The 20,879-nt window shown below is 38.7% G+C and overlaps 1 non-coding gene across 1 annotated transcript; it reads left to right on the top strand.

Annotated features, from left to right (window-relative positions):
* Window positions 1–14,975: 14,975 nt before the first annotated feature.
* trnaw-cca lies at window positions 14,976–15,047 on the top strand. The gene has a single exon. It is a non-coding gene; the product is annotated as a tRNA-Trp (tRNA).
* Window positions 15,048–20,879: the final 5,832 nt, after the last annotated feature.

Here is a 20,879-nt window from a genome sequence, read left to right as displayed (position 1 = left end):
ATAAAGCATGCTTTGATATGTTTAACAACTTTATTGACAAGGAAATGATCAACGATGCTGTTCCCCCTGAAGTGCATTATACAGAATGAGAGCAAGGTATGATGGGAGTCAATGCTGAGCCAACTGACCCTTTACCTGGAAAAGGCAGAGCAATTAAAGAAGCAAAGTTTCTGCTTATGATGTGATGAATCGTCGTTTGGCCTAATAACCAAAATGGATTTGGTTTATGAAAATAAGAAAAACAAACAGCCGAGCACTGCTGAGGAAAAAGCTGCTCGCTGCCAACCTCTGCCCAGAAGCTCCACTTTTCACTGGAGATCCAGAGCGGCTGGAAGGTCTGCAGTCAGAGTGACCCACGATGCCCCTAAGCTGCAGCCAGCAACAATCAATAACCAACCTCAAAACATGTCAGCGAGCCCTTGATTTGTTTCTGCCGTTTGAAGTCTGGACCTGCTGATCTAATCCCTCAGATGGATGCGAATCTTAAGTAACATTTGTCTTTGATCCATTATTTACCGGATTCTTGAGAGGGACTTATTGATAAACTCTTGGTTAAAATGGACTCAACAGTTTTACGCTGTGGCGCTCTGGGTCAAGTTGTTCTTGAGTCACTCACCTCAATTTTTAGGTCAAGATTGTTTCAAGAGCAACAGGGATAATTTTTGTTTATCAGGAGCCTGGAGCTCATGAGACCTCTAAATGGGCACCGTTTAGCTTAAAGACAGTGAAAGTGAGTCTCAAATCCAGAATATTTTTTAGTCTAGACTAAAAACTAAACACTTATGGCAGTTCTAGCAGTCCTGCAAGACTGCACTTTAGCACAGTGATGCTTTAAATATATTGTCATCTTAGTTTTGCTCGGAGCCAATTTGCACTTTTTTGTGCAAAATGACTTCATCTCTGCATCACATCGTTCGCCCTCTTCATGGGACATAAAATGTCACAACATGGCAAAACACTGACATATGAGGATTCAGAAATAACAAACATATAAACATAAAAATGTCAAGTAGAGTCAAATGTTATGGCTATAGCATATTTAAAGCAACCTCAGCTGACCAAAGTGTTTTACAGGTGTAACAAAATATACATTATATGCAACTCTCACTAAATCAACATCGAATGTACACTAAAAATTCTCAAATAAACCAAAGTAAATAAGACTGTTTCCAAATTAAAGTTCAGGAATACAATGAAAGCAAGTCAGAATAAGTTAAAAAAAATGTAAATATGGATTATTTTCATATCAGAGACATGTTAATGTAAGGTTTTATTTGCTTTATTTATTTAGACAAGCTGAGCCAAGACAGTGACTGAGAAGGCAGATTTTAAAAAGCTAAAACTTGAGCTTTACTCACAAAATGTGGGTTCAAGGTTACAAAAACCAAGAAGATAAACAAAGCACAGAAAGAAGCCCAAGGCTGAAAAATACAAGAAAAAAAGTAAAAGTAAAACAAAGAAGCATGAATGACAATGAGGACAGTGAAGCCAGCATTTCTTCATCTAGCTTATCTGTCCTAAACTGGCTGACCTCAACATTAAAACAGTCTTTTACAATTTTGTCCATATTATTTCAGTTTAGCTCATGAGAAGCAGCCCTCCTCTGGTCTGAACCTGATGTCAGGGTAAGATACTGAAACATTCCTGTTTTTGTATCGCTGCACTGATTTTTAGTTGTCTGACAGAGTTCCTCAGATAACAGCGAGATTTATACATGAGTCTGACAAAAAAAAGGGGAAAAAAGTATTGTACAGCCCTCTGGTCAAATTTAGATCTCAACACTGAGTATTTGAGCTCCTGGTATTTGAAACTGAAGAATTTATATTTATGCTTTTCCTCCCGCATTCCTCTATATTTGTACATGTCCAGGAGATGATCTACTTCAAGGAATAAAATAGAGAAGATAGTCGATTTCAAAATGTTGCTCTAAAACAGTGCTGACTGGTGGGACGTGGGGCTACAACAGGTGGGAAACATAGGGAGTGAAAGATTTTTGTAGTTAAATTAAAGATGAGATTCTTGATGACATTTTCACCTCTATTTAAATAAACCTTGAAATTACAATGATTAAAATTAAAGTTAAGTAAAAAAAAATATATATTTTTTTTTAAATTCTGAAGTAGGTTAAGCCAGAAAAAGGAGAATATGCAGATTTCAGTTTGCAGATTTTAACAGTTTCACAACCAAAAACGGTCCTTTCAGGTCAGCCTTTCAGAAAAATGCTTGCATGAGCATAGAATTAGATGGACAAATATCGATTATCAGAAGTAAAATCTAAGAACACAGAAAGACACCGCACTGTTCTAAATCCTGAATATCTTTGGATTTTATTGCCAGTCTGCAGCAGCATTTGCCAAGACGAAAACACAAGTGAAAATGAAATTAGGGCCCAGATTGCTTCAGTATTGATCCACCAGTGAAATTCAAACTGTGAGCATGTTCAATATTTACATGGATGCACTTTCCATGCACTTTAAAGGTGCCCCAGCTTAAGTGGGCTTTTCACTGTCTTTCTGTGGTGGCTGAGGGCAGATAGTCTCTTCGGGAATTAAGACTCATATGAAAACCAGATAAGTCCAGTTTGGATTCTGTCCATATTTTAATGCTGTCAGTTAATTTCCTGATGATTTGACAATCATTGTAATCAGGCTGCTAAATTTAAAGATGAAAAATGTGTTTAATGCATGTGATTTTCTTTGTCTGTGGTTATGTAATAAAATCAAGTTTACAGCCATCCTGAAAGTAAAAGCAAACTATAACTCATTCTGCTGGGAAGGTCTTTACTTTTCTATGGATTTGATTGCCAAGTAAGGCTGACTGGGGAATGAGACAAAGACAAAGGTGGATAAACACATGGACGCACACACACCGGTAAAGACAATTAGAACAGTCACAGAACAAAAACTGCAATTTGAGGTCAGATAAAATATAGGTGGTGTGTTTGGGGGGGGGGGGGGGGGGTCACCCAAGAGTGGAGAGAAGCTGTTTAGGGGAACAGCACAGAGTCAAAACAGAGCGGAGGGATCTCTGAAGATTGAACATGTGGTCACTCGTGGAGACAAAATCTCACTAGAAGCTGTGCAGGAAGCCAACGACAGAAGTGGAGGAGCCACTTGGCTTGTCTGGAGGCTGATAATGAAAAACAGGTAGACTCATGTACCTCGGTGTCCGATCTGGCACATAAAACAGGCACTCTGTGAGGTGGTGTAGGCACTGAAAACAGTCTCTGGAGGAACTGGCGCAAGGGACAAAGACTTGGAGAAAATCAGCTGGAGCCCCAGTGATTGAGAAGAGGCGCCATCTTTGGTTAGGAGTCACTGGTTGCCCTTGTATCAGACTGAGGCCATCTGAGCTCATCCAGTGATTCAGGGATAGGTGGGATCCTGGTGTTGTTCTCCCTCAGAGCAGGCTTTAATGCACAAAACCTTCTGGGTTATGACAGTAAGCATCACATTTCATACCTTTTGCAGTATTTTATATTAAAATATGTCATAATCTGCCAACTTAGCTGCAAGTATCTATAGATAGCTTGGAAATCAAGTTGATTTAACTGAATGACAGAGCAGCAGAGCATCCTTCTGAAAAGTCAAGCTTCTGATTTCATTATTAAACTGTCTTAATTACAGATGCGGCACCTGACAAGGCAAATCAGAAGATCTAACGTTATTTAACTCCCTGACTATGTTCCCATTTGTCTGTAGTGTAGGAGACCGACTCTTTATCCATGTTATTAGTGCAAATTGACTCAGGGTAATGGCATTCATTAACGGGCGATTGCAGGCCTGTTTTGTGTGTAATAAAGCTTCTATGGCCTCAGCATTTGAAAGCAGGAAGATGCTCGTGTTAATGCACATACACAGGATGTCGGAGTCATTGGAAAGAACTTACGTGTTGACCGAACATCACTTTACATCCTGAAATATTTACATCCTTCACACTGAAACAGCAAGTGGCATGATGAAGGATATGCTGTAAGGCTATGCATTATTGAGGACTGTGTGTGCTTTTACAGGAATCCCAAAGCGGGGAAGAGTTCAGCTTTTAACAACCATGACCTAAGAGGTCGAAGGTCACTGGGACTTCATTCCTCTGGCCCTGCTGCACACAACAGTGTCTGTGTTTCGTAACACAATGGACTTCTTTGGAAGGGTGGAGTGTCTGAAAAACATGGAGAAAGTTGCTTCATGAGGAGGAGGAGTGCTGAATGTGCCTGCTTTTACAGTTTTTCTCAATTGCTTTGATGCAATTCTCACAGCAGGAATGTCATTCTGTTCTCAAAAAAGCTAGGGCATTTTTCACTATACAGACTCGCCTGTGCAAAAGACACTAAAACAATCAAAATGTTTTTTTCCACTCACTGCAACTTTGTGATGTGATGGATTTATTTGAGACTTTACAAAAGCTGAAATGGTGAAAAGCAATATGATACTTTTGAAACTGTACAGTATGTGTCAGAAACAAGCAAAGAACATGTATACAATCTGAGAACATAGCACCAATGACTGTATACACTGGTCACTTTATTAGGTGCACTGTTCAACTGCTTATTAATCCAAATATCTGATCAGCCTTTCACATGTCAGCAACTCAAAGCATCTAGAATTATTAGTAGTGAAGTTGCTGCTATCCTTCTGTCACAAATCACTCCGGACAACAAATATATCAGAAAAAAAGACCAAAAGAATATAAAATTAGAACCTTGCACCAAGCACTGTGTGGTAGAGTACACTACATAAAAGTGCTTGTGTGTAATTAGCAGTGCATCTGTGATACCAGGCCAAGAGCATCTCTTTCTATTTACTTCAAATAAAGGGAAATTTCTCTACTACAACTGTGAGTGTGTGGCTGGCTTTACTCCTTCAATGCTCGATAGTATTAGGAAAAGTGGGAGATGTGTAGTTCTGACTGATTTGATTAGTTTACTTTGCGTCTAACGACCAAAGTTAAATGATTTGGTGGATGTTTCACAACCTTCAAACCCGCAGCAGTAACTCACTTGAGGTCAGTGACTCCTTCTAGCAACACACAACCTTCCTGTGCCCACGGTCACGTGTGCACACAGAGTCAGGAGTTAGTGATAAAGTGCTGTTTACAGTTGTATGCTACCAGCTCTATCCTAGCCTCTCTCAAAGACGTTTAGTGTTTGCCCCCATTTCCAAGAATCAATAAAAACATTTACGTATTTACTTAAATATTCGAGTAAGTAAGTCAACAGATCTCAGTTTAGTGGAGCATCCTTGAGATCTGCTAAGTAAGAAGTATTTATTTAAAAAGGCCTTATCTTACAAGGCCTTTTTAAATATGGCAGGTCTGCCATATGTTCCCAGATGTCCTACCACCCACTTCCTAAATGTCTTAATGGGCATTTTCATGATTAATCATTATATTTGATAAATATTACAGTTTTTTAATTTGTCCCATAGTCAGATTGTACATTACTGTTTTTAGCATAAATTTTTAATTGATATGTATGTGACCATCATCTCTGTGTTTTCTAAACTGATCATGTAAAATCTTAATATGTAAACTTCATTAAAAAAACACCTATAGACCAGTTCTGAAACCAATTTAGTGGAGTGTAAGTAGAATATTTTCTTTTGGCTGTCATTCATTTTTTGAGCAATTTTTTTTTCTTTTAGCAAATGTATTTATTTATTTGTGTATGCATATGTTAAACCAGGGATCCCTGAAACTTGACCTCTACAGATACAGTAGTTTTATACTTGTTAAATCTGTTTCCTAGGTGTATCATAACCCCAGACCGTGTCATGATGTGTCGCCAGTTTACTGTCAAATTTGGGTCCATTAGAAGAGTTCATGCTAATCAGTGTGATGCTGCTGAAATGATTGAAAACATTTTTGTCTTTCAATTCTGGGATCAGAATGGCTCATGCATCAGGGTAAAGGGCTAACTTAATTGTTCCATGAAACTGCATGTGATGTAAGTCATAGGTATGGCTATCATAAACAAATATAACATCTACAGGAGATTTTGAACCACCGCCACGAAGCTCCCGGTGCACATTTCCCCTATTTATTATATAAATGTTTTCTAGGGATCACGTTTTATTTTTTTTTACTTTTAATATATTTTTATTCACTTATTCTTTATTTCTGTGATTGATTGGGATTCATTCTGAACAGGTCCTCAGTCCAGCGCAGGAAGAATCTACATTAAAGCTTATCACTGTATATTTATATCTTTTTCAAAAAAATAAAATAAAATAAAAATAACAGTTGACCCAGATGCGTACTTAATTTGGAAATTGCCATTTGAAACACATAGAAGTAAATTTTTCTGTAAACAGAGTCTTATTCTCATTTTGATATTCCACTTTGATGTTTGCGTTTATATCACTCCAGCCACGGTTGGGACCCAGCAGCAATTATGAAAGTAATTTCTAGAACCCATCTCCTATATTTAACACCACAAGTGCCTCTTTCTACTCTTACTGCTGAACATGAGCTGCTCAGCATAATCAGAACAACCACAATCTAAAGATGGATCATGTGGCAAATAGCATGCTGAATTATAGACTTCCTGTTCAGAGTTTATCAGGTGCCTAATGCACATCCAATCTTTAATCATTTAAAGTACAAACAATTGTGTACACCCATTCCCCACACAAAAAAATAGATCTCACTGAAGTTCAGCATCATCCTGTAACATAATAATCTTGTTGAGAGCTTCATATTCTCCAATATAACCCAACCAATCATCTGCACTCCATTAAGTGTAATGTAATTGTAACTGGGAGCTGAGTGTGTTATTTAAAAGTTTCCTGCTGAGCATACAAAATGCACACTGGCCCCAGTACTGGTTTCTATTTCAAAGATGTTCAATTGTTGACGACTGAGTTAAAAGTAAAACAAAGAATTTCATAATGAAAGCAGAAAACTGATGAAAGGATTTTAATACTTGACCAACATAGGAATCCCCTTTTCTATATTTCATTATATATTAACATAATAAAATGATTTTAACTCACAACATTAGATTTGTACTCTGGAAAAGAAGGCCTCCAAAATGCTGCTGAACAACTTTACTTGTCCTGTGATTTAAGGTGGCACAACTTTATGTGCTTTTTATATCAATAAAGCAAAGCTGTATTCATCGCACACTCAAAGAGTTGGGACTATCTCAAATTACCCAGTGGCATTTGGACAGAGCTGGCCTTGTTTCATATTCCTACAAATATGCAACATGAAAACACAAAATAGATTCTCTTACAACTGTCCTTAAATGAAAGATCTTGTGATTTTCCTTATTTTCTGCTAGAATGGACACATTTTTTAACAGTGCAACTCCAAATTATGCCTGTGACCACAAAGCTGTTTCACCAGGCTGCTTTGAACGCTGTTTCAGACAGTTTTCTTTCTACTCTTGCGTCTGTTTATCGTCCCTTCAAGAACATTTTCTTCACGCAGTCATTGCAAGCACACGAGCCCCGCCCACCTGCTGTTCAAATCATTTCTTTAAAACAAGCAGACAATCAGAAGAAAGCTGGCTTGAAGGCAGCCAAGCTAAAATAAATGATGGGGGTTTGCACAAAGGCTCAGTATAACATGAAAATAATAAGATAATTATGAACTATTTACACATGGAAAGCTCCTCTACTGGCATCCAAGAACTAAAATATGGAGCTGAAAAGAGTGGAATAAGTCTCCTTTAATGGTGCCTCAGCTCCATTAAGCTCTTGTGGTACTGTGCTTGCTGGGATGAATATATATGCTATGAGATAGGAGCGTGTTAGTCTGCCCAAAGACGCTTTTCAAAATTTCAAAATAAAACAAAAAAGCTCGACATTTTTTTTCTTTACACTTTACACGAAATGTGTGTTAAAAACAAATTTAAAACATGAAAGTTTAGCATTTTTAATTTAATTGAAATAATTAGAATTATTATACATACTAATTTGATTTGCTCCAGTTAAGAAAAGTGAAACTGTCTCAAATCAAAAGTATGATTAACTGAACAATGGTTGCAAGCATGCTTTCTGAAACCCCAAATAAGAGACAGATGTCTTGACAGAAAAACTGTGAATACACATGTGTGCAAAAAACTACGCAGCCAAGAAAAGTACGAAAGAAAACTTAAGCTTCCATTCATGCTGGTAAGATGTTTTTGAAATTAAGCTGTAATGATATGTCCCACATTGGGTCGGATTGTATATTTTCTTTGTTTTCTGATGCTATTTTTGTTTTTTCTCAATTTCAACAATTTTGTAATGCTTCAAAAAAAATCCTTCACATTTCATTTTACAATACTGACATTTTTACTGCAGTCTTTCCAAAGTCAGTAAAGTTTTGAGAAACAAAATTGATGACTCAGTCGTGAATGGTTTTGTGTGATTTAGTGACGGGTCATGTTTTGACAAATGTGAAAAAGGTTTTGATTGTTTTGGTGTCTTTTACACAGGTGAGTCTGTGTTGTGAAAAATGTCTTAACTGTTTTTTAGAATTTCAAATAAAGTGGTGAGAATGATTTTTCTGCTGTGAGCCAAATCGATTGAGGAAAAACTTTAATGTGGAGAAACATTTAACTGAGCAAAAGCCTCCTTAATGACTCGTGTCTGGTTATCTGTAATTGAACCAAATTTAATAGTTGATCGTAATCAGCTAAAATAAGCTAATGCGCTTTTATCTTACTTTGTGTTTTTCGACATGATTTCTGACATGAGGTTCAGTTCTACAGTGGTGATCGCAGGGTGTGCACAGGTCAAGTGCCACTACGACCCTCCAGAAAATAACGAGGACAGGGGATGATCGTTCAGCTCTTTAATGGCAGATTTAGCGTGGGTGTGGGTATGTGTGTGTGTGTGTTGCACCATGCAGCACGGTGGTAGTCCTTTTGGTGGCTCGTTTATCTCTTTTTATGCTGCTCCTGTCTCTCGAGCTCTCCTCTACCTTCTCTGTGTGATCTCCGCCCTCTTGAATGACCAGCTCATACTCCAGCCACTCTGCAAAGTCTCTCAATGATGGTATTCCATCTTTCTGTGGGTAAAGGTAGCGGCGGAAAGCAGCACGTAGGTCTTGGGGTAGCTTTCGTGTCAGTCTAGCAACATGAGACCCGCATTGCAGCTCTATGTGTCCATCTTCCCCAAGTTGCTCTAACATGCCGACCAGAGCACGGACTCTCAGTGCAAACCTTCTGAATCCAGTTGTGTCACCTGGGCGGATGCTGGGCTCATCCATAAGCTCTGCTATCCTCTGCAGTGACAGCTGGTGCGGCTGACCGTAATGTTTAATGAGCGAGGCCATCGTGTCAGAGTAGGGGTGAGGTGAGTTACTGTAGGAGTCAGCAATTAAAAGAGCTTCCTCAAATTTAAGGTGGTCACATAAGACCTGATATTTGAACCTCTCCGTTGCATCAAAGGGGAGAATATTGTCTAGGGCAAGCCTTAATCTAGCAAACTGCCTGGGATCACCACTGTAGAACTGAACCTCATGTCAGAAATCATCACAACAAAATTGGTCCTTCGAGCCGGATTGTCATATGTTGTCACATAACGCCAAGACTGGCTGTCTGTCAGTTCCTGGATTTCAGCTATCCGAGTTCCCACGAACACCTTGAAATGACAGGACTCTGACTGGATCCATGTTAGGACAGTGGTGGAGTCTGTCCATAACACCACTCTGCATAGTGGTAGGGTGAGCTCTTTGGTCAGCAGGCTAGCAAGTTGAGCTCCAGTCAAGGCTGCACATAGTTCCAGACGTGGCATGGACATCTGCCGTTTAGGGGCCACCCTAGAGCGGGCAGTCAGGAAAGCAACTTCCACCTTTCCAGCAGCATCTTCCGTCCGTAGGTAGGCAACGCTTCCATATGCCTGTTGAGATGCATCGCAGAAGATGTGCAACTCACGCCTACTGTCAGATTTGTCCAGCTCTGGGCTTACATAACAACGTTGTAGACTAATGTCGTCCAGATGTTCAACTCCCCTTCTGCGTGTCAGTGATATGCCTACACTCCGGGTGCCACCTGAAGCAGTACTCCCCAATCTACGTGGCACGGAGAAGCGCCTCAGTCGAGACCCAGAGAAGGCTAAAGCTTATCAAGCGGAGATGGCAAAGTTGATAGCAGCAGGCTATGTCAGAGAAATCAGTGAGGAGGAAATGAGGGCCTCCAAAGAATCATGGTTCATCCCCCACCACATGGTGACACACAACGGAAAGAACCGTGTGGTGTTTAATTGCTCATTCACCTATAGGGATCAGAACCTCAACGAGCTGCTTTTACCAGGCCCGAACCTGGGGGCCTCTCGAGCTTAGAAGAAAAAAAACTTTAAATAAAAATTAAATTTAAGACACTGACATAGAACTTTACATGTTTTCGTACTTCCTACACTCAAAAAAATAACTCTTTGAATGAACATAAAAAAATCATGGAAAGAATTTCCACGTAATTATATTGCTTTATTTTAGCATTAAGCAATTCTGTTAATCCAACTTAATGTACTTGAGTTGGACTAACTTGATTAATTAATGATGAATCAACTGTTTTACTACAGTTGAGTCCAACTTAATTTAATTGAGTTGATCCAACCAATGCAAATTACGTTAGTACAACAAAAATGCTTAATTGTGATAGAAAGCCATTTATTAATGTGGAAATCCTTTCCATGATTATTTTACATTCATTTATAAAGTTATTTATTTTTGGAGTGTTCAACAAAGTGTAACAAAGTCTAGAGTCTTGTTAACATAAAATGTTAATGGATTTATAATAACTTGCACTCCTCTTATCTTTACCAGGGTTGCAGTGACACTGGGGCCTATCCCAGATTTGATAGGGTGGGAGTCAGAGTACTGGACAGGTCACCAGTCTATCACAGAGAGACAGACAACCATTTGCACTCATGTTCACAGATATTTTAGAAACACCAATTAACCTAACCCTAATTTATGCATGACTTTAACTGTGGCAGGAAACCAGAGTACCCAGAAAGAACCCACTGCAAACTTGGCCAGATTGCAGATTTGAACCCAAGACCTTCTTGCTGCGAGGCAACAGTGCTAACCACTGTGCCACCGAGCTGTCAATCTAGAGTTAAAAAAATAGGGAAACTATGATTACAAGGCTTTATATAGAATTTTCTGTACGTTTTTGTCCTTTACAGGTTAAACCACAATAAATAGCTAATAGTGTGTGTATGGTTGTCTGTCTCTTCTAACCCCAGTGATTTTCCTGTGGTTTGAACTCTTGTCTGATCTTGTGAATTTTGTGAATCCAGGCAACTAACCACTCTTACTAGATTGTATCATGTCATCTCAACAAGAATAAATTAAGTTGCTGGATTTCATGCAGATCCTACATGATTTAATTACGTTCACCACAGAAACATGAAATTATTTTGTTCACATTACAAGTTTGAATTTTGTAAACGTAACAACCACCCAATTTCATTTTTTTGAGTGTACGAGACTACTGTTATGAGAGGGCTGATTGTTGTTTTTATGTCTTTAAGTTATATTCACAAACAGCTTTCTTTACTTCTCTCTAAATTAGACTGTATGTGTTGGTGTGACAGAGTAACTGTCTATCCAGGCTGTATCATTCATCAATGTTAGCTTTAGCAAACTCCAGCCATAGAAATGTTTAATAGTTATGACTGGCATTTACACTAAGGTCTATAATTTGTTGGAGAGCGACAGAGTTTTTGTAGGCTTTGTACACCGCCGCACACAGACAAAATGTGATTGAAGCATAAGAATGGTTGACATTTGTAAGAGCAAAAAACATGGATTAGTGTTGGTTATTCATCCAAAGATAGGTAGCCTGTTGCACAATTACTGCTGAGTGTTCTGACTTCATTTCATTGCATAGCTAGTTCCTTCTGATAGCATGTTTTCCACCAGATAACCAGTGACAAACTTGTCAGTTTCCCTTGAAAGGACACATTAGTCAAACTACAAGCAAGTCATCCACAGGAATGCTGGCGAGCACCCAGGAGGACCAGAAACAAGGGAAAACACATAAGCACTTTCTCATTTCCCAGATTGCTCATTCTCAGTTTTTAATCCTTCATCTTGATTTGCAGACTCATTTTAAAGTGATGCCAGTTAAATATGTTTGTTATGGCACAATTTTTTTCATTATAACTGTATTTTAGGATCTCAGGTGGGACTGTTGTTACCTCAGTACAGAGGCCCCCGTTTACATTAAAGCTTTGTCATTAGCTTTCCTGTCTAATCAAGGGTGAAATATTCAGATTAATCTTCTTCCCAAAGCTTCTCCTGCAACCTTGTCATAAGCACTCCTATTAGCCAACCACATGAAAGCACTTTGGTTCATTATTGTGTCTCTCTAATCTGAAATCCTTCATATTATTGAGGAGAGGATGCCGATGCTTGCAGAAGTTGCAGAGGTCAGTGAAAATCAGCTCAACAGTTATAAATGCAATAAATGAACATGAATCAGCTATTGAATGTAAATTTAACCATTAATTTAAATTTAGTCTAACCCGCGTTTATCGTATCCCCACAACTCTACTCACAAACCCCTGTCAGGTCTCCCAAGAAGGGGGAACAATGTCTTTCCTGCAGGGTGAGGCCTCTAGTTTGTCACTTGGATTTGGATCTAAGAGCAGAGGCCTTCAAGTACCTCAGCAAAAAGGTATTTCTCTTCTTCAGGCTGGGGGCAGTCTTTGGGCCACTCTCCTTAGAGCGCGGGGGACGTTAAGGCCTGCCTCTGCAGTTATAGGTGCAAGGTCAAGATGACGGAGTCTTTGATCGTCCTTGAATCCATCAGCAAGGTGTTCATGCACTTAGACACTACTTTACTGTCCTCATCTGCACCTTGGCTCGGCTCATAATTGGACTGCCAGTCAAAGCGGGACGCATGACAGTGAGTGAGAAATGTATGATTATATACTCCATTGTTACCATGGTGAAGTCATACGGGCCTGTTGAGTTACTTTATTTGCTGCGGCATGAAATCAGTGACCAGCACTGCTTACATAGAGAAGCATTTAAATAGGAAAAAAGCTCAAGAACACATAGAAAAGCAAGTTTCACATTTACTTGATGCATTACATAACCATTCTTTAAAAATTAAAAGTGAAACACAACTCTTTGACAAAGCACATTAATATGATGTGAGGATGATACCATCATTGTTTGTTTTTCCAGCAAATGCTTGGCATTGTGTGACCATTAAGGAGGTGTAAGGTTGGAGACCTCAGGAGATGTTTTCAGGGGGAAAGGAATGTAATGACTCGGATGTTTGTCTAAGTTTGTGTGTCTGTGTGTGTCACACGTAAGAAAATGTCCTTTAGGATGTTCTGAACAACTGTGGCAACAACACAGTAGACTCCGTCCTGTTCTTGAGTCGATCGTTCTGGCACCAGATTACAAAGAAGACGTTTTCTTAGTTCTTTTTGGGTCTTGAAATTAAACCACAGTCATCAGTAAGATAGTTGCTGACCTCCCAGATTCCCAAAAAATTCAACTTTGACAGATTGCTCTCTACACGGAGGAGTTTTTCAGTTTTATGGTCAACACTTGAGGTTATCTTTAGGCCAGTTTTGTGGAATGTTAGTTTGTAAGACGAAGATGTTTTGGCTTTTTTAAATATTACCTTATGCCAGAGTGTAACTATGTTATATGTGTGCTACACAAATATAATTAGTCCAGCATCAAACCTGTGACCTGACTGGCTTTATGTGGCTGTCGGGCTCATTCGAGTGTGCAGAAGCGAGGGTCTGTGATGTTTTTTGATGTGATGCGCCACCACGTGGAGAAAGTAGCAGCTCATAAGGACTCATCTCTGCAACAGCAGGAAAACAAAGCAGAGAGTCTCTCAGTGTCATCACTGGGGAGCTCACAGAAGTCATCATGAGCTGGAACACAGCCCTGTATGTCATTAAAATTCATTTGATGAAACCTAATAAATATCTTTACACGCTAAAAACCAGGCAGCACAATACAAATATTGTGCATAATTATCAGCTATTACAAACTGTTTCAGTTTCTCTCCATGAGTGAGAAGCAGTGGAACTGATGTCATTTTTTTGTTAAAATTAAGTTACTTTAAGGAGTCAGTTTGAAAGGTATTCTAGTTACAGGTGAAACTGATGAAATCTGTGAATGCAAATTGTAAAGTCTTTCAGTAATGTTGACTTCTGTGTATGCACAATAATTCTACATTTTCAGTTCACTGTGATTTGTCTGTGTGGTGAAAATAAAGACCACGCTGATTTACGCTGGAAAAAACAAACATTTTAGGGTTCAATTTAACAACAAGCAGCAAACAATGAAATCCAAACAGGGCTTTTGATTTAGATTGTTTTTGATAAGACTGAATAGAATATCTCACCATGCTGTACAGGAAATGTAAATAAATAAACAAGGACAGTAGAGCTTCGAGTCCACTCACCTACACGCTTCAATTCAGTGCAATTCCATTTGATTTTTCTGATGCCAAATTATAACAACAGTTGCCTCAAGATGCTTTCTATTATAAGGTCAAGGTCCTACAATAATAAAAAGAAAGCAGAAAAAACTCCAACAATCATATGACCACCCTATGAGCAAGCAAATTGGCGACAGTGGGAAGAAAACAACCCTCCCTTTTAACAGGAAGAAACTTCCAGCAGAGCCAGGCTCAGGGAGTGGCGGCCACCTGCACCTTGCAGTTCTTTAGCAGATCCCAGTTATCCCAGCTTCAATAGGGCCAGTGGACTAACAGAGACCCACTCATACTCACATTCACAATATGAGCAATTTAGAACCACGGACAGTCTTTGGACTGTTCTCTTTCACGATTGTTGTTTTTATGACACTTCTTGTTGCTTCAGCTGCAGAGCTCCACGTGGGCTCTGTGTTGAGCTAAGGACTAACGTTCCTCAGGAAAGCAGACAGATCTGTGGTGAATTTCTATAAATGATCGCGTTCGTCACACGCACGCACACACTTTTTTTTAAAAAAAAAAATTCCCGTTGTTGTTGTTGTTTGGTGGGGGGACAGACAGAACGGACGACCTCGTGGCGCAACGGTAGCGCGTCTGACTCCAGATCAGAAGGTTGCGTGTTCAAATCACGTCGGGGTCAAACCTTTATTCTTGTCACGCAGACTAAAGGAGAGCGCGTCCCAAATTACAACAGCGAACATCTGACGCCAAATCCAACATGAAGATCATCAAGATCGAGGCTCTGTGACCCGGTTAATAATCGCCCCCGGTGCTGCTGATCAGCAGAGTGTTAATGTAATTTGTCCTTCTTCTTCTGGTTTATGCGTTGCTTATGAAATGTTATGTAGTGGTTGCGTTTTTCACCCACTACCCACTGAAATTCTGTAACTTTTGGCAACTTTGTCATTACAGTATTTAAGAATATATATATACTGGAGCTGGTAACTTTTTTCCGTTTTCCCCCATAATTATTTTTTTTTATTATTACTCAAGAAACATTTAATTAACAGTACTGGTAATTACCAAAGTCATTGTTTTTGTTTCTGTCGTGGTTAATCCACCAGTATGCGCTCTTTCACTAAAATTATACTTTTAAAGCTAAAATATTATTATTATTGTTTTTATGAAAAAGAGAAAAAACGAGTAGAGCCCGTTATTATTTTTTGATTAAGATTTCAAATTACACTACATGTTACATCCCTGAACAGAAAAAAGATGTTTCAGTGGTTGAATGTTGTGCTTGATTAATTTGAGACTTCTCCAGAAGTCAAATTTGGGAATAAAAATGTGAATTCAGTTTATTATTTGCCTAATACACAATAACAACAATATAATTTTGTAGTTTTAAACAAGTAAAAGAATTAGAAATGTTTGTGCTTTCTTGTTTTACGACAGGTGGTCTACTAAATTGTTGAACACTTTACAAATCCAAGCAATCCAGACACAAACAGACAAAAAAGAAGGGAAAAGCAAAACAATTCACACAAAAAACTGAAGACCAAAGAGCCCTGTACTCTTTATTTCACCTAAAATGGTTCAATAAAGCGACACTTTTAGCATTCATGTTGTTTCATACTTTCATACATTATGTTGTTGTCTAATGTTATGTCTATCTGGATAGATGGATGGATAGATAGATGCTGATTTTCTTTTTTTGTGTTTAATTTTGGTTCTTGCCGTTCTGACTTTATGTTAGAAAATATAAAGTAGCAGCAGGGACACGTGGACACCGACCCTCGAGGGCTGGAGTCACTGGATCACGTAAGCCTGACTTAAGCCAATATAATTCTGAGTAACTTTCTAAAATTTGACGGGCTTTTTAACTTTTTCGTACTGTGGTTAATGTATATTTTCGGTAAATTCCCTACAGGTATTCTGTCCTCATAAGTACATAAATGCTACACACGTTCATATGTAGTACAAATGACTCAGCAGCGTTTCACCCGACATTTTGAACAAAAAGCTGTAATCGTTTCTGCTGCATTCCTTAAAACAATCTGTGTTGATTTCATGATGTCTGATCTTTGAGCAGCAGATAAATAATCGCATTAAGACATTAAAACTTTAATGTGTTCTCAGGCAATAATGGAGCCATGTCAAAGTTCAGGCTTGGCTGCACGCAGTGGCTGCATGTCAAGGCGAACATTTTGCCATTTTGTGGTCACACTTACTTATTTGAGTGGAATTTTTTTTTTTCCCTTTGATGCTTCTCAGGCCAGTATAGTTACACAGAAGTCATTATACACAGTGAGGAGAGAAACTAGAATAGATCCATGGAGATTTGTCAAGATCCACACAAACTGGCTGCAGGACTCCAGTGGTTTTGGGGGAAGGGAGCTTTTTCAGGAAGGGGGTAATTTTCTGGGGTTCAGTGGACAGATCAGGGTGTGGATCATCAGAAAGCCACTGGAGGAAGAAATTCTTGCACATTCCAAACATGCATGAGAAAGAGGTTGTCTGTCAGAAGTAGAGAGATTTTATTTGAAAAAGGATTAAAAGAGGGTAAGAATTTGGCTACGGGCAAAACAAAAAGAAAGACAAAACGAACTTGCCATGCAGAATACCTGAACTTTAGAAACAAGGTTAGTTATATTCTTAATGTAAAGCACCACCAAAAACAAAGCATCAGGAACAAGTCAGAGTGGGAGGTAAAGGAGGAAGACGCTGAAATTCAGAGATGAACTGGGATGGTGATGCATGGCACAGAAAGCGAGCAGATACCCAATGATTAAATAGAACCCATGAATCAATTTACCGTGAATGAAACAGATGACAGAGGAAAGACGGCAACAGCTCACAGAGAGGAGCAACAGGAAGTTGAGCTGAGCAAGTGGCAGCAGAACAACGGGGAATCCACAAAAACAACAATAAAGTTAAAAGGCCCATGCCACAGACTGTGAAGTGAGGATGTTATGACACACAGCTGAACAATACAGCACGCAATCACCGATGAGAACAGACGATCAAAAGAGGCAGTTAACAGGGTGTGACAAAGATGGGATGAGTAGTGTCACATTCAAGGTCTGCTGGGTTTTTGGTGCATATGCTAAATCTAAAAAAAACAAAGAAAGTCTGATCATTGTCCGGTATTTTTTGGTACCTGGTACCACACAAAACAGGAACATCATCACGTAGAAGATCTCAGTGGATTCGTTTTTACTCATTTACTTTTTATCTCTTTTTTCATCCCCTTTTTCTTTTTGTTTTGGAAAGCACAGCCTGTCCTGTTATGATCAGACACAAATAAAATAAATAGATGGAGTAAATCTTTCAGCCCCATTATGTTCTAGTTCTGATACCTGCATGTAATATAATATTTGTCCATATCTTTCATTGTCTTTAACATAATTAGTTTATTAACTTTGCCTGTAACCCATATTAAACAGTTTATATCTTATTGTAAGTTTAAAAAAAAGAGCACAGGGCTTACCTTGCTCCTTCTTCTGATCCTCTACATCAAGGGTGACAAATATAAGGCCCGGGGACCACAATCAGCACACCATAGATGACAATCTGGTCCACTGGGCGGCTTTGGAAAATACATTTTGGACTTTTATAGTTTTTTCTTCTAATAAAGACATCAGATGGCATTTTTTTGTTCTGTAAAAATTGCTTTGTTTTGTTTTTAAGTAGATTAAGTAGATCCACATTATTAAAACAAACAAACAGAAGATTTCTGTTTTATAATTACAGGACAGTCTGGACAGTGAGCTAGCAGAATCTTTCTATTGTTTTGCACATTAATTTCTTACAATTTAAACCCAAAGAGCTGTGTCTACAGAATTCTCTAATTTACTCGTTTTCTTTATCATGTAGAAAAACTGAGACGTACTGTTGAATATGCACTTTTTTTCTCATTTAAAGATACCTCAGAGATTAAATGTGTAGTTAAACTTCTTTACATGGACAGAAAGAGAAGTTTCACTGGTCTGGCACACCCAAGATCAAAGCGGGCTGTATGTGGTCCAGCCTGGCTTTACATGAACGTCTGAGAGACCAGTGCTGTCTCCTTTTGTTTTTCTTCTGTCTCTCTGTAAGCGTCTGTCTCAGCAGTAACCAGAAGGCCCTCATGCAAAGGCCCTACGCACAATAAATATGTTTAAAAAGAGATGAGACATAGTTTACTTTAACTCTGTGGAAGCAAAATGCTGATGGTCAGAATAATATGAGGAGATATTCTTTATACGTAGGAAATGAGAATTGAGTTTGTCAAATTATTGCTTAACTAATTACCCATACTTGTGTACATGTATTGCATTTATCTGGCCATCAAATAAACATAAAACAGTTTAACAAAGGTGTAAAATACAGTTGCATCTATATTCCTAAAATTAATAAACACATATAAACCATTTGGGGGGGAAGCAGAAATCTAGGTGAACCAAAAGAAAAAGAACCATTTTCAGGTTTGTAGTGAGGCATAATTGAGAAACTGGAAACATGAAAGCCTCAGAGTTATTCCAACACATGTCAAAACACTAAAACTTGACCATCTTCAGGAGCACAATGGATAACTACAGTCTTATTTTATTAAATAGCCTTGCACGTATTTAAACCACGCTGTGTTTTCAGATTGCAGGTTGCCAAGCTAAATATCAGGTTTAGTGACTGCTTTGATATTTAGTTGGAAAGTTTCAAAGTATTTGGCTATGAATTTTAGCTCCCAAAAATTAGATGAACGTGTTCATGTTCATGTCCAAACTCCACATGTAGTCCAGAACTATCAGTGTGCTGCCATAGGCCACAAGGCAGCCGGTCTCCGGTCTAGCTTCAGGCACAGCAGGCAGGACCAGATGAGTAAGATGAACATTAGCCAACTGATGTATGTGACGAAATGTTAAAAAAAAATGCTGCAGCTCTGCTGGGGATGAGTGACTAATGAAGAATAAACATAAACAATAGCCTGGAAAATGTTTGGACAGCAGGAATAGCACAAGTAAAAAAAATAAATAAAACAGTTATTTCCAAATTTTAGATTAAATTATATTTGATTTAAGACAAAATGGAAACAGACTGCCTTTTTATATGCCAGTTTCTATCATTCAAGGCTACAACACACCCAAAGAAACAGATGAGATGTAGGGTTAGCAATGTGTAAATTTGAAGGCATAACACATCAACTTAATCGCATTAAAGTTGTCTGTATGTAAAAGAGCCGTTAAGTTCATTTTAAAGTAACTATTCAAACAATGCTGCTTTCTGGGTTTGAATCCAGTCTGGGGCCATTTCTGTGTGGAGTTTACATGCGAGAGAACACAGAGCTTGATCAAGGCAGTTTCAGCTACATGGCTGTAAACAGCCTCGCTCCTGACTCACAGCTCACAAATGATGGGGCCAACGCCAAGGGCTCTGCAGTGTTACACAATCGGTCTGGAAAACTGCATTATTGTTATTATAAGTTAATGGAGCTACTGAAAAGTAACTGACGTATATTAACTTTAGTGTTACTTTAAATCTATGCATAAGAAAAGCCATCACTAGTCTGAGCAAAACAAGATAAACCTAACAGAGGCAGCAAAGAACATTAGGAGGGACCAAATCAACACTCTGGTTCATCCCTGAAAAGAATAAATGTCTTGTCCAACTCAGGACAAGGATGGACAGGATGTCTTGCCCAAATACTTAAAGGCCTGAAAGACCTCAAACGAAAATGTGGATGACAGAATTATTTCCATGGTTGACAAAAACTGTTTCTGAACATCAAACCAACACAGAAGAATCATTTTCCACCTTTACAGTCGAGAGACATCTTGGCTCCAGGCCGAGCAGAGCTCAGATCTCAGGGGAATAAACGCAGCATTTGGTGATGTTTCCAAGATTTTTAGATTTCAGTTAGTCTTTTACTAGAAATGATTTCCAAGTATTAAAAACTTATATTTAAAGTTATATTGACATATATCCTGTCAATAATGGATCTATCACCATATTGTAAAGTTTTGAGCCTCTGAAAAAGGGGGGCTGCATTTAAAGATGGAAAAACCCCAAACAAACACACAAACAAAAAATAAATGGCGCCCTCTTCTGGACCAGACCGCAACAGATGGCCAAATAGACAACAAACATGAAGATCTCTGGGATGCCATTTCCTGCATATGCACTCACTCAGTCTGGAGGAGAAAAAAGAAAAAGAAAAGAGGACCGACATGTTGATAGAAAGCAGACGCCTGGTTCCACAAAGTAGAAATAAATGCCAAAACTGTGATTTGGAGCAATCTTGGAGGGTAGTATCACAACCAAATGATTGAAATTGGGATGAGACTAATAACAATGAAGTCTAATAGGAAACAGTTTTTTTCGAGGGACTTGTTAGAGTTACTTTGGCCCGTAAATGAAGGTCCTTTCCTGTGGTTGATGCTCACAGGTCCCTCATTATCTCTGACTTTTGGAGAGAAAATGTGGTTAAACACACAAATTGTCTGATGCTTGTTCAAGAAGACTGAAACTGTATGAGAACAGAAATCACTGCAGTAAT

Source organism: Haplochromis burtoni, unplaced genomic scaffold, assembly GCF_018398535.1.
Source record: "Haplochromis burtoni strain Fernald_Lab_line unplaced genomic scaffold, NCSU_Asbu1 Contig_78, whole genome shotgun sequence".
Taxonomy (NCBI): Eukaryota; Metazoa; Chordata; class Actinopteri; order Cichliformes; family Cichlidae; genus Haplochromis; species Haplochromis burtoni.
The sequence above is the reverse complement of the archived record's forward strand: the minus strand, read 5'-3'. Positions and strand labels throughout refer to the sequence as shown.